The sequence below is a fragment of the Tamandua tetradactyla genome, chromosome 11 (assembly GCF_023851605.1).
Source record: "Tamandua tetradactyla isolate mTamTet1 chromosome 11, mTamTet1.pri, whole genome shotgun sequence".
In the NCBI taxonomy this organism is placed as follows: Eukaryota; Metazoa; Chordata; class Mammalia; order Pilosa; family Myrmecophagidae; genus Tamandua; species Tamandua tetradactyla.
The window spans coordinates 36138614-36153056 of NC_135337.1; the positions used below are offsets into that span (position 1 = coordinate 36138614).

The 14443-nt window shown below is 37.7% G+C and overlaps 1 long non-coding RNA gene across 2 annotated transcripts in view; it reads left to right on the forward strand.

Moving 5' to 3' along the window:
• Positions 1-14443, forward strand: part of LOC143650066 (uncharacterized) — a 66937-nt gene that overhangs the window by 14172 nt on the left and 38322 nt on the right. The window contains exon 2 of one of the 2 annotated variants that reach the window (XR_013159341.1): positions 12084-12197. The exons of the other annotated variant lie outside the window; for it this stretch is intronic. This is a non-coding gene — a long non-coding RNA (uncharacterized LOC143650066). The remainder of the gene's footprint in view (positions 1-12083; positions 12198-14443) is intronic. 2 annotated transcript variants of the gene reach the window in all.

Sequence of the window (14443 nt, forward strand, 5' to 3'; positions counted from 1 at the left end):
AGGAAGACAGAGTTAGAACTTCCCTTTTCTTCGTTAAGAGACCCCTTAAAGGAATTGTTTATTCCCTTTTACTCTTGATGAGGATAATTGTGAGAATAAAATTAAACCAAAATCAAGAATACAGAAGAGTAGAGTCAGATACAGTGACTGTAACAGATAGTTTTGGGGATGTTTGCTCAATTCACATCCCCATCTCTGAGAATTGCACTCATCATCATAGAGAAAATTTCTGTAGCCATGTTGATTTTGGTTGACATAGATCTTTTAGTAAAGTATGTTTGAACCACTACTAGAATATATCAAAGTTTAATCATTAAGATTTTTGCTCCAGATAGTTCCAGAAAGATAGCAGAGTAGGATAAGTCAAGTTTACCCCTGCTCCAAAAAACAACTAAAGAAGGGACAGAAAGGCGACTGGGATGGTGATTGCAGGGTGTAAATGACTTGGGAGGGTCTTTTACACCACACAGGAAGCCGTAATGGCACAAGCTGAAAAATTGAGTGCAGAGAACTAGAGTCTGTCCAGCTAGTGCAAACAGCTGAAGCCCAGGGCCCTCAGGAGTAAGTGGACAGAGAGATAGAGACAAGAAAGTAAGCCTAGCCTGTTCCTTGAATGTGATACCCTCATATGCCCTGCCCCAGCCCCACACACCTGTACCCCATGACCTAGCCCCCCATCATGCTCCCAAGCACCACCCCCAGCGCCCCCCCCCCCCAAATCCTCACACACACCCCCAGGCCAACGCAAGTACACAGCTGCCCTAGCCTGACTCACCTCTCCAGTGCAAGCCACATTCGCCCTGCCCCTCCCAAGACCCGCGCACCTACTCCCAGCCTGTTGTCCCCTTCCTCCCCATCCCTACACCCTGCAGGCAGTCACCTGCACATTCAGGCTGCCGTGCTCATCTTCATACCCGGGCTATACCTGCACCCAGCCCATATAGTTTCACAGCCCTGCCCCACCTCTGTGAGGTCTGCACACATGTACATTTGCGTATGGCCCTCCCAGATCAGCACTTATGCACTTGTGCACCCCTGCCATGCCCTCCGGCTCTGGGCTAGTGCTGACCTGCATAGCCAGGCCACACCCCTCCCCAGCTCATGCAGACACAACCTCTGCCCCCTACCCCTGAGCTCTGCACTTGCGCACACAAGGGCCTCGCCCCCTTGACCAATGCACACCAGGGCCTTGCCCCTGAGACCCATGCACACACACAACCACATCCTCCACATTTGCACATTGAATCCCAGAACCCATGGACACCTCCCTCTGTGCAAGGACACACCCATGCCCTGTCCTACCTGTGCCCCAACCTCTATGCCACCTACCCCACACTCTGATACCCACACCCTCCAGGATCCATTTACCTCCCATATCATGCTGGTGCACCAGTCCCCGTGCATCCGCAGAGACCACCCCCGCATCTGCCTTCTGCCACGCCTTACCTCTGTGTCCCCCATGCCACACCCAGCTCCTTCATGCCAAAGCCTGCCTGAGCTGTAGCCCACCCCACAGCCCTGAACCCCACATCTACATCCCCGCACCATGCACCCCATGCTCACAGGCATGGGGGAATTTATTAATTATTCATTAATTACAGTTCTAAGGCTGTGAAAAATGTCCAATTAAACCAAGGCTATAGAAATGTCCAATCTGAGACATCCAGGGAAAGATAGTTTGGTTCAACAAGACTGATGACATTCAGGGTTTCTCTCTCAACTGGAAAGGCACATGATGAACATGGCAATGTTTGCTAGCCTTCTTTGTTTCATGAAGCTCCCTGGGGAGTGTATTCCTTCTTCATCTCCATAGGCTCTCTTGCTTTTTCCAAAATGTTTCCTCTTTTAAAGGATTCCAGTAAATTAGTCAAGACCCACCTGTGGAGTCATATCTCCCTCTAATCAAAGGTTAATACCCACAATTGGGCATGTCACATCTCCATGGAGATAGTCTAATCAAGTTTCCAACCTACATGGAATGGCTGCTTCCACAAAATGGATCAGAATTAAAACATGGCTTTTCTAGCATAAATAATCCTTTCAAACTGGCACAAGTAGCTATCCTAATATCAGACAAAATATACTTTAAATGTAAAGAGATCATAAAAGACAAAGACACTATGTATTAATAAAAAGGACAATTCACCAAGAAGAAATAATCATAAATGTTTATGCTCCCAATTAAAGAAGTCCAAAGTACATGGGACAGACATTGGCAAAACTGAAGGAAGTGATAGACATTTCAACAGTAGTACGAGACTTAAATACACCATAATCCTCTATAAATAGAACAACCAGAGGATCAGCAAGGAAATAGAGAACCTAAAATATTTGATTAATGAATATATATAGGTTGTTACACCCCAAAACACCAGGATACACATTCTTCTCTAGTGCCCATGGAACGTTGTCCAGGATAGATCATATGCTGGGGCAAAAACAAGTCTTTATAAATTTTAAAACATTGAAATTATTCAAAAACCTTTCTCTGATCACAATGGTGTGGAGCTGGAAATCAATAACCACTGAAGAACAAGAACTTTCACAAATATATGGAGATTAAATTACACACTCTTAAACAATCAGTGGGTCAAAGAAGAACTTGCTAGAGCAATTGATACCTATCTGGAGATGAATGAAAATGAGAAAACAGCATGTCAGAACTTATGGGATGCAGCAAAGGCTGTGCTGAGAGGGAAATTTATTGCCCTAAATGCAATATTAAAAAGGAAGAAAGAGCAAAAATGAAAGATTTAATTGCTCACCTGGAGGAACTTGAGAAAGAACAGCAAACTAACCACGAAGTAAACAGAAGAAGAAAAATAGCAAAGATTAAAGCACAGTTAAATAAATAGGAGAAAGAAAGAACAATAGAAAGAATTAATAAAACCAAAAGTAGGCTCTTTGAGGAAATCAGTGAAATCAATGGACCACTGGTGAGGCTGACAAAGAAAATAAGAGAGAGGATGCAAATAAATAAAACCAGAAATGAGAAAGGGGTCACTAACATGGGCCCTGAGAAAAAAAAAAAAACAATCACAAGAGGACACTATGAACAACTAACTATACACCAACAAACTAGACAGTTTAGATGAAATGGAAAAATTCCTGGAAACACACAAATGAGCTGCATGAATCAAGAAGAAATAGAAGATCTAAACAAGCCAATAACAACTGAAGACATTCAGTCAGTCAAAAAATCATCCTACAAAGGAAAGATATGGAGCCAGATGATTTCACAGGGGAATTTTATCAAACATTCCAAAAAGATCTAACACCAATTCTGCTCAATTTTTTCCAAAAAATTTATGGAAACGGAAGACTACCCAATTCATTTTATGAAGCTAACATCACTTTAATACCAAAACTGGGTAAAGATGCTACAAGAAAGGAAAACTACAGGCCAATCTCCCTAATGAACATAGCTGCAAAAATTCTCAACAAAACACTAGCAAATTGAATCCAACAACACATTAAAAGACTTATACACCATGACCAAGTGGGGTTTATACCAGGAATTCAAGGATGGTTCATCAGAAGAAAATCAGTGGATATAATACAGCACATTAACAAATCCAAAATGAAAATCACATGATTATTGCAATTGATGCTGAAAAAGCATTTGACAAAATTCAACATCCTTTTCTGATGAACATACTTCAAAAGGTAGGAATCAAAGTTAACTTTCTCAATATGATAAATGCCATATATGAAAAACCAACAGCCAGCATTGTACTCAATGGAGAGAGATGGAATCTTCCCCCAAGATCAGGAATGAGACAAGATGCCATCTGGCACCACCATTACTAAACATTGAACTAAACGTTCTAGCTATATCAGTCAGGCACTAAAAAGAAGGCATGCAAATTAGAAAGAAGAAGTAAAACTTTCATTATTTGCAGAATGACATGATAGTATACTTGGAAAATACTGAGAAATATGCAACAAAGTTACTTGAGCTAAAGAACAAACCCACAAGGTGGTGGGATATAAATAAGGGCAAAAATCAGTAATGTTTCTATATACAAGCAATGACCTAACTGAGGAGTCAATTAAGGAAAAAAATTCCGTTCAAAATAAAAACTGAAAGAATCAAGTATCTAGCAATGAACTTAACTAAGGACATAAAGGACTTTACACAGGGAACTACATAACATTGTTAAAAGAAATCAAAGAAGATTTAAATAGGCGGGAAGACATTCCCTGCTCATGGATAGGAAGGTTAAATATAGTTAAGATGTCAATTCTACCCAAATTGATCTACAGATTAAATGCAGTACCAATCAAATTTCCGACAACCGACTTTGAAGCCTGGGAAGAGCTATTTACCGAATTCTTTTGGAAGAGGAAGTGACGCTGAATAGCTAAAAGCATCCTTAAAAAGAACAACGAAGTGGGAGGATAACACTTCCTGATTTAAAACTTATTATCAAGCCACAGTGGTCAAAATAGCGTGGTACTCGCACAAAGATAGACATATTGACCAATGGAATCTTATCAAGAGCACAGAAATAGACCACCAAATCTATGGCCAACTGATCTTCAGCAAGATCCCCAAATCCACTGAACTGGAACAAAACAGTCTTTTCAATGAATGGGCATGGGAGAATTGGATGTCAATAGTCAAAAGAATGAAGGAGGACCCTTACCTTACACCCTATACAAAAATTAACTGAAAGTGGATCAAATACCTAAATATAAGAACCAGTACCATAAAGCTCCTAGAAGAAAATGTAGGGAGATAGCTTCAAGACCTAATAATAAGAGATAGCTTCCTAAATTTTACACCCAAAGCACAAGCAACAAAAGAAAAATAAATGGGACCTCCTCAAAATCAAATGCTTCTGCGCCTCAAAAGACTTTGTCAAAAAGGTGATGTGGCAGCCAACTCAGTGGGAGAAAATATTTGGAAAGCACACACCAGGTAAATGAGCTAAAGCTATGACTACGTATTTTTCTGAAGAGCAAATGCAGATGGTTAAAAAGCACATAAAGAGATGCTCATTTTCATAACTATAAGGGAAATGCAGATGAAGATTACAATGAGATACCACCTCACACCTACAAGAATGGCTGCTGCTAAACAGGAAACTACAAATGTTGGAGGGGATATGGAGAAATTGGGACACTTATGCACTGCTGGTGGGAATGTATAATGGTACAGCTGCTATGGAAAACAGTTTGGCAGTTCCATAGGAAACTAAATATCAAGTTGCCTATGACCTGGCAATACCACTACTCAGTATATACCCAGAAGAGCTGAAAACAGTGACACGGAGATTTGCACGCCAGTGTTCATAGCAGCATTATTCAAAATCACCAAAAGAATGAAATAAAGCAAGTGCCCATCCACAGGCAAGTAGATTAACAAAATATGGTATATACGTATGATGGAATATTATGCAGCAGTGAGACAAATGACATCCTGAAGCACATGAGAAGACGAATGAAACTTGAGAACATAGTGAGTAAAATAAACCAGACACAAATGAAAGGTACTGTTTGATTATACTTTTATGACCATGGTAAAGGAAAAATCAGAGGCTAATAATACAGAATATAGGGGACCTAGAGATACATGGAAACTAGATATGGGTGAATGGTTAGCTAATGAGGTTGAACTCAAATGTAAGGGAATAGATAGAAATGACAGCAGTTCTCTAGTGAGTCTATAAGTAATATTATATTTTGAAGGTGAACATGATTGAAAAGGGTTGTATAGATCCATGTGTACCACTGAATAACTCAACAGATAAAAATAAGTTTTGCGTGAAATGCTTCAAAGGTATGAATCATGTACAAAGAGTTTATAAGTTCTAGGTATAGGGGGAAAGCTGCTATTGCATGTTATATGCTATATTTAACAGGAAAGCATCAACAGTACCACAGCAACACCAGGGGTAAATAATGGGGAGAGGGACAAGAGTTAAGGGGAGGTTTAGATTTTCTCTTTGGTGAGGGTGTGCTTATTGGTCATTTCTCTTGGGAACAATGAGAAAAGTTATCTAAATTTGAGAGTGTTGATGGACTATTGATGTTGGACCTTATACATGATGCCTCATGAATGGAGGTGGCTGAAGAATGCACTGACTGATCGAACATTGTGCTGCTATTATATAAAGGAACAAAGTTGTGAGGGATGCGGCATTGTGAATGAACCTGTGGGACATTTGGTGAGGCAAAATAAACCAGAAACAAAAGAGCAATTATTGTATGGTCTCCTTTAGAAAATACTTATAGAAAAACAGGCCTAGATTGTAAGCTCTTAAAGCAGTTACATTCAGCCCAGAGTAGTAATTGTTATTTCTGGATTTTGAGAGTCTATTTTATATATGTATAACCTGGTACTTAGAGATAAGAATGTAGTTGATCAAGTCGGGATTAAGATAGTTCAGAATACAGGAGTAAGGAAGACATGGTCCATATTTTAGAACCTTATCTACTCTTTGAGACCAGAAGAATAAAGGTTTATTTTGTCCAGAACCTAAATTTTCTGTAGCACATAATCTAACTCAACCTGTCTGGATAGATCATTTAACAATCCAAATTTTAGAAGCCCAGAATAAGAATGAGGGCCTTTAATCCTGTACAGTTTAGTATAATGCCTGGATACATCCTAGAATATATTAAGCAGATAATAAAAAAATTGGCAAAGTTCCTTGAGGGATGGGAGAGAAAATATGAAACTATTGCAGTTTACCACTTGGGAAACCCCTGATACTGTGTCAAATATTAGGAACACCCAAATCAATAGGCCAAGCTCTTGATCTGGAAGCTTGCTCTTGTGAAGCTTATGTATGTAGTGGAGAAAGTTAGCCTACCTATAGGTATGCCTAAGAGTTACTTCTGTAGGACCTCTTTGTTGCTCAAATGTGGCCTTCCTCACTCTAAGCCCAACTCTGCAAGTGAAATCATTCCCCTTCTCTCATATGGGGAACATGACATCTAGGTGAAAGTCTCTCTGGCAGTATGGGAGATGACTCCCAGGGATGAGTCTGTCCCTGGCACTATGGGATCAACAATGCCATCCCGACAAAAAGGGAGAAAATAGGGTAACAAATAAAGTATCAGTGGCAGAGAGAGTTAAAATAGAATCGAGAGGTTACTCTGGAGGTGACACTTATATAAGCTGCAGTTAGACATTGCTACCTGCCATAAGTTGCAATCAAAACCATTCCTACCAATCAAAACCATTTCTATCAATCCTAAAGTACACATAGGGCGTTAGATAAGATTCTACAAAGGTTCCATGCACTAGGGTAATTTTCCAAAAATTTACCACCTGCAGATGGGTCCAGATAAGTCTTGGACCAGATAAGTCCTGAAATGCAGAGGGGCTACCTCTCCAGAACATTAACTAGTTCCATTCCCCTATCCCATATTATCGAAAGCCCTTTCCAACATGAAAAAGTTAAAATAGGCATAGCCCAAATACCCCTAATGAGTGGAAGAAGGATTAAAGGTGATGGTGGAGTTATACAGAAAAAGCAGTGTTTAACAAACAAGTATGATTGTTGAATCATTACATTGACATTTATTTTAATCTCCAGTATCTTAGAGCAGCTAGAAGTAAAAACCTAAAATTGTGGAATTGTAACCGATACCAAGCTCTGAAATCTGTTCTATAACTGATTGTTGTGATCTGCTTTGAAATTTATTGCTTTTTTGTACATTATTTTTCACACAAAAAGCAACAACAACAAAAAAAAGAATTGTGTTTTGTAAGATACTGGCTTGAAGATTGACTTAAGATATTTTTTGGTAATTTAAATATGTAAAGTATGCAGGAAGTGTTTTTGTTAAGGAAAAAGAGTACTTTTTCCTCTACAGTAAAATGAATGATTGTTGTAGAATGAGAAACAGGAATGTGTAGGACAAAATGGTTGGATATAGAAAGTTGTAGAACTCTTGTTGGAAGTGAATTTCATTGGCTGGCTAAGATTTTATAGTTTTAGAAGAGTTTTACTAATTTTCTTATCAGATGTATCTTCATGCAAAACAAGAATTTGGTTTTCACTCTGCTAAATTGACAGATTTCTTGGATTATTTGTTTGCTCTGAGTGAGAAGCCATCAAAGATTTTTAGCCATCTGAGTAATCTGCCTAGATGACAAAGACTCTATGTCTTGTCATACCAATATACTTATTGATATGTATGCTGACCATCTCCTTCCTCATTGTTTTAAACAGTGCCGCCTCACTTTAAAAAAAAATTGTCTTTTTAAAATCATGTTAACTCCTCTATTTATTTTCAAACTTTTATGTCTTCTTGGTTAAATAAAGAAGAACAAAAAAAGATTCTTGCTCCAAGAATTTGAAAATAGAATATTGGAACACTGAGCAATTGGTCACCCTAGAGTGGGGAGGTGTTGTGGTTCTAGAGTGTTCATTTTCTGCACATGCACAATGAAGGAGAAAAAGCTACTCTGTGGGCAGAGAATTCCTTCCTTCCTGTCACTAGGAATATAATGGTTACCAAAACATACCTGTTCTCTGTCTTCATGCAACTTATAGTTTAGTGAAAGAGACAACTTAAGTTGTCACACAGGTATATAATGGCAATGAAGGTGCCTCCATTTGAAGACCAGTCAGATAGTCCTTTCCTGAGTACTTTAAAACTTAATCTGAAATCCCACTGGTGAGTAAATGTTAACTGGGCAAAAATGGATGTAAAGAACATTCCAAGAAGAGAGAATAACAGGTAAATCTTCTAAGGTGGGAAGGAATAACTTGTGTAAGCACTGAAAGGCCAGTATAGCAAAGAGAGGGGGCAATAAGCAAGACTCTTAGACTATGCATATCTGTTTGGATGTAGCAAACAATCCCCAAAATCTCAGTGACCTACTATAAGGTTTATTTCTCTCTCATTCTCCATGCCCACCATGGCTCTGTTCAATGTCATCTTTACTCTGGTCTTAGGCTGACAGAGCAGCCTGTCTGGAACATTACCATTGTCATGGGAGAAGGAAAAGAAAAATGGCAAAGCACAAATTGGTTCTCAAAGCTTTTGCTCACATTTCTCTCACTTGTCATCAGCCAAAACCTGGCTATGCCTGAGATCAACAAGGTGGGACTATATAATCCTTTCACAGAGAATGACACCAAAACAAAGGACACTGAATGGGGTGAATGGTAATCTAGTTCCAAGACATGTTTAAGAATTTGATGTTTATCCTAGGAGCAATGAAAAACCATTGAATAAGTTTTCCATTTGTAAGAAATCACTCTTACTGCTAGGAGAGCAAAAGATTGAAAATGGATAAGAGTGGATATTGGGAGAAAAATCAGGAGGCATTTCAGTTATAGGCAAAAAAATAAAAAATGAAAAGGAGGGTAGTTTGGACTAAGTTCATGGTAGCGGAAATAGAAGCCAATGGATTTAAAAGGAGGAACTAGTGATGTGCAAAGAGGAGCACAGATGAAGGACCATGTGGCCCTGGCATCACAGAAGAAGTGTAGAGGACTTGGTTCCCAATGCCTTCCCAATTGGTGACTTGAGTCCCTCTGGGAAGTATAACTACTCTATATTCTCTTTGAGAGTTCTCTGTTTACTCCTACTAAATCTTAGTGTGTGTGTATGTGTGTTAAAGAAAATAGTGCTAATTAAGGTAGTAAGCCAAGGTGAGAACCAACAAGGCAAGAGTAACACCACGTTGTGGCTTTGGGGTAAAAGTAGGCAGGACCAGCAAGAAAGTTAACTAGTGCTGACTGCTCTTCCATGTGACTTCTTTTCTATCCAGTCTACTTATTGTTCCCAAAGGGTCCTGAGACCAGCAAATGTACTCATTATAAACAATAAGTATACATTAAACCTGGTGTGAACCCTCCCATAACACTTTGTTTACACATCTATTTGGATACTTAGATTTCTTCTCTGTGAAGCCATTGAATATAATCTTGCTCTTCTAATAGATTTTAAGACACAAGAGAGGGTCCATGTGTTTTATATGGTCTAGTATAATATCTCTTATAGTAGATACTCTGTGTGTGTGTGTTTGTATGATTATATACAGAAATATTTTAAACTGTCAGCTAGGGACCCTCTGTTCCTCAGGAAATTAGGTAAACTTCCCTTGAATACCCAATTTCATAGTCTTTAAAATCAAAAGACACTGTGTCCCCCAATCTGATTTCTGGGACTCTCTGGCATGTTATTCATACCTATCTGTCTGCTTGTTTCTCCTTCTTCACATATCCTCAGACACATCCCCACCCATTTGTGTCTCTTGCTTCAGTCTAATGATATGAACCTGAAGCTGAACTCATGACCAAGTACCACCCAAAATTCACTGTCCTCAAGCATTTCATGAGTTCATTAAACTTACCAAAGATTTAAGAGGGGTCATATTATAGCATGCTTTTCTCCCTAATCCTTCTATCCTTGATAGATTAGCAAGCAAGCCAATCTTCCTTTTTTCACAGGCCGTTACACTTTCACCATACTCATGTTCCTCAGATTCTCAGGTGTTTTCCGAAACAAGATTATTTGGAAATTTCTTCCAAATAAATAGAATGTTCTCCTAAAAGGGATATCAGAGAATATAATTTTCTCTAGCTTGCCACATAATCATTGAATAAATGGTAAATTTTTGTGTTGCATGTATTTGAAGTAATGAAAAAGAAAAACACAAGAATATAAAAGCCCACGTTTCATTAGCTACCAGAGTGGTGGCATCATACCGTGTCATGCGACTTCTGAAAACTTCACTTTGCACATGAGGGAGAATAAGAGTGAAAACAGACAGTAACATCTTAGTATTACGATAAAAATAGTTTTTCAGACCCCCTGAAAATATTTAGAGTTTTTAAGACCATACTTTGAGAACTGCTGTCTTAACTTTTAACAGTCTTGTCTAACAATCTTGTCTCTGATGCTTCTGGGTTAGTAAAGTTTTTCTGCATGTGAATATGAGAATGTGATTTCTGTGCTTCCAAAGCTTATGATCTACTACCATGCTAAAGTAATTGCAAAATTTTAATGTGATTTTAAGGCTTTTCAGATAAAATATTGGTACAGAGAATGAGAACTTTTGGCTATCTGTGTCAAAGTGGAGAAGGATTACATGTATGAAAAGGTTTATGGAAAACATGACTATTGTAATATTAGTGTTTCCTTTGAAGGAAATCTCTTTTGCAACTGTAAAATGGTAGTAAAAATCAACAAATACAAAAAGATGTAACGTCAATCATACCAAACATTTTAAACAGTTTTGGGGTGGGGCAGACAGGAAGCTTGCTTTCCCTACCATCACTTATGCAACATCTGACTATTTTCCATCCAAATTAGGATAAAATTAAAATTTTGCTACAAAGAGGCTCCAAAATGCTGTGATTTAAAGAACACTGAAATGTGTTACACTCTCACATACAAGGATTGCACAAGGTAGGCAAACCAGATGGTGAAGCTGGCTCTGCTCCATGAGAACATCCAGGGACCCAGGTTTCCTCTATTTTATTGCTCTACTATTCCACAAGGGCATTATTCTCAACTGCATGAAATACCTTGTCAGAAGGAAAAGAGAGCAAGGGGGTTCGTATGTCCAATGTCTTAAGGCCTTGATTCAGAATTAGCGTACATCCTTTCTGTTTACATTCCATTAGTGAGAATTTAGTTATTTGACTGTACCCAGTTTCAAACAAGGCTGAGAAATGTAACCTCTTAATTTTGTAGTCACGTGCCTTACTACAACTCTTTTACTGTAGAAGAGGGGAAGAGTGGATTTTGATGGATGATTCAGAGTATCCATCACATATACTTTTTTTGGGGGGGTGGGGGGATACATGGTCCAGGAATTGAACCCAGGTCTCCTACATGAAGGGCGAGCATTCTATCACTGAACCACCCATGCACCTTCCATCACATATACTTTTAAAAGACTGTATTTTTAAATACTTTCAAGCTCATCACATAAAATATCTAGTCGATGATATTTGCAGTCAATAAAGTGTTCTACCTCTCAGACTTTAAAATGCAAGCTCCGTATTTGTAGCTATCAGATACTCTAGGGCCTAAGTCAAATGTATTCACTGCTATTCAAATGGTAGGTTTTTTTGTTTTTGTTTTGTTTTTTTCTACATGTGCAGGCACCAGGAATCAAATCCAGGTCTCCGTCATGGCAGTTGAGAATTCTGCCACTGAACCACTGTCATACCACTCAGTTTTGTTTTTTTTAAGTCACAAATCTTCTGATGCTCATGGTGAGTATTCCCATGTTGAAATATTTGCTCTCTTAGAACATGCTTGAGCCTTCTTAGAACCTAGCCACTATTCTGTGATAAGCCAAAACCTCATGGAGAAGTCATATGAACACGTTCAGGGCATCTGTCCCAGCTGAACCCAGTCTTCCAATCATCCCAGCCCACGCGCCAGACACGTGAATGAAGAATCATGGCAATAGATCTTCCTGTCTCAGCTATTCCAACCCCAACCCATTCGACTCGCCTCCAGCTGAGGTAATGGAATCATCCTATTTGAAGCTCCAGATATCACAGGAAGAGACAAACCATCCCTGCTGTGCTCCGTTGAAATTCTCAAACTGCAAAATTTATGAGCATGATAAAATGGTTTGTTTTTTGGGGAGCGGTTTGTTTGTTTTTTAAAGATAATCAGAACAACTAGAATTGGATAAATGGATAGTCTCTCCTCTTAAACACATGATTGATGGTCTTTTTTTCTGAAGTATTTCATTCAAATTCTTGAAATCTGGTAAGTAAAACAAGGCTTAGCTTTTTTCAATTTAGTCACTCATTTGACATTATTTATGGAATGTCTACAAGTTGTTGAGGTAATATCTGCAAACTGTACTCAATTCCCAATTATATTCACTCTTACATTTTCTTAGGTAAGTTTTATTTTTTGTATGCTGTATGGCAGGGACATTATTTTCCATGCGAGTATCTTCCACCATTTGATGAATTTTTTTATTTGTTTATTTGTGTTGTTTGTTTTTTTCTTTTGCTTGCTTGTTTGTTTGTTTTTTGGGAAGTGCATGGATCAGGAATCAAACCTGGGTCTCCCATATGGCAGACAAGAATTCAACCACTGAACTACCCATGCATGATGTCTTTGGTAAATTTTAAGCTTCTTGAGTTAAAAAAAAAAAAATCAGATTTATATAATCTCCAAAGTACTTAGACATATGTAAACTGATTATGAGTAGATAGTACTTGATGAGAACTTGCTTGACTGATAAAATTTTTAATTTATAATAAATAATACTTTTATTTATAATATGCATCTATATACCCATTCTCCATAAGTATTGCTTATTCAGATGTTGTGGAAAAGGCATGTATTTTCTAATTAAAGATAAGAACTATTATAGTTTTAGGAACTTAAAAAATATAAAAGTAACTTTAAAATATGTCACTTTAAAAAGATTTCTAAGAAGGACTTGCTGTTAATGATGCTATTTTGGAAAAGAGTATTACAGTCATTTGCATTTTTATTTTTTATATACTGGTAATTCACATGATCTGTGTATTGCTTTTACAGTTTAACTGTAACCTTCCACAAAATGAAATTTTATTTTTAAAGTCTCACCACACGCACACACAAGCAGTTTGAATGGTATGCATTATAAGATCCCCATTTCAATTGCATTACCGTTTTTGTCTATCACAAATAGAGCTTCCTAAAGTTCTCCTTTATTAGAGCAAAATGTGGATGATTCAAATACTATGCTTCAGCTGCCTTCATCATTTGAATGAGATAAGTTCTCAGCAAGATGTATTCAAGAAACTGGTTCAAACTGTGTTATCCTACTATAAAGCAATCTGCTAAACATTTCTGAAGCAATTTAGACAGCTGTGACTTAGTTGCAAACAATGTGGACACAATCTATTGACTGTGAAGAAGATATTCAAGAGTTTTTTCACGAGTTCACTTAACTACATAGAAAGACACTTCCTATTTTTCACATGCTAAGAATGGAAAGCAAAGAACTATCTATACTAAAATAAAGAATTAAATTCATCATCCTTATAAATTGAGTTTTTATTAAAGTTTGTAGTGTAGACATAATGATATTATGCCACCTAAATACAAATTTAAGGATTTCCTTTATCCAAAAGAATTTGACGTGCTTTTGGTTTTGTTCTAGGCTATATTTGTCTTACTATAAATTCTTTATAAATATTGGTAGGTTGCTTTTTTCAATACCCTTTTCTCACATTTTTTTTTCATGCTGATTAAATTTGTATTTGGAGTAAATAATTATTCACACAAGAAATGCCTTCATGATTTTGTAGGTACACATGCCAAAAATAATTCTTTGTACTGAGTCAGTTAATAAATATGTTACATTAATCAACTGTGTCATAATCTTTGACCTGGATCAAACTGTATTCGAGTTTGAAATTTATTGCTTTCTAATATATTCATCAATATGTGAATAAAGACAAATGAAAGCAGATTAAGTTTATCAAAAAAAGAGAAAAATAAA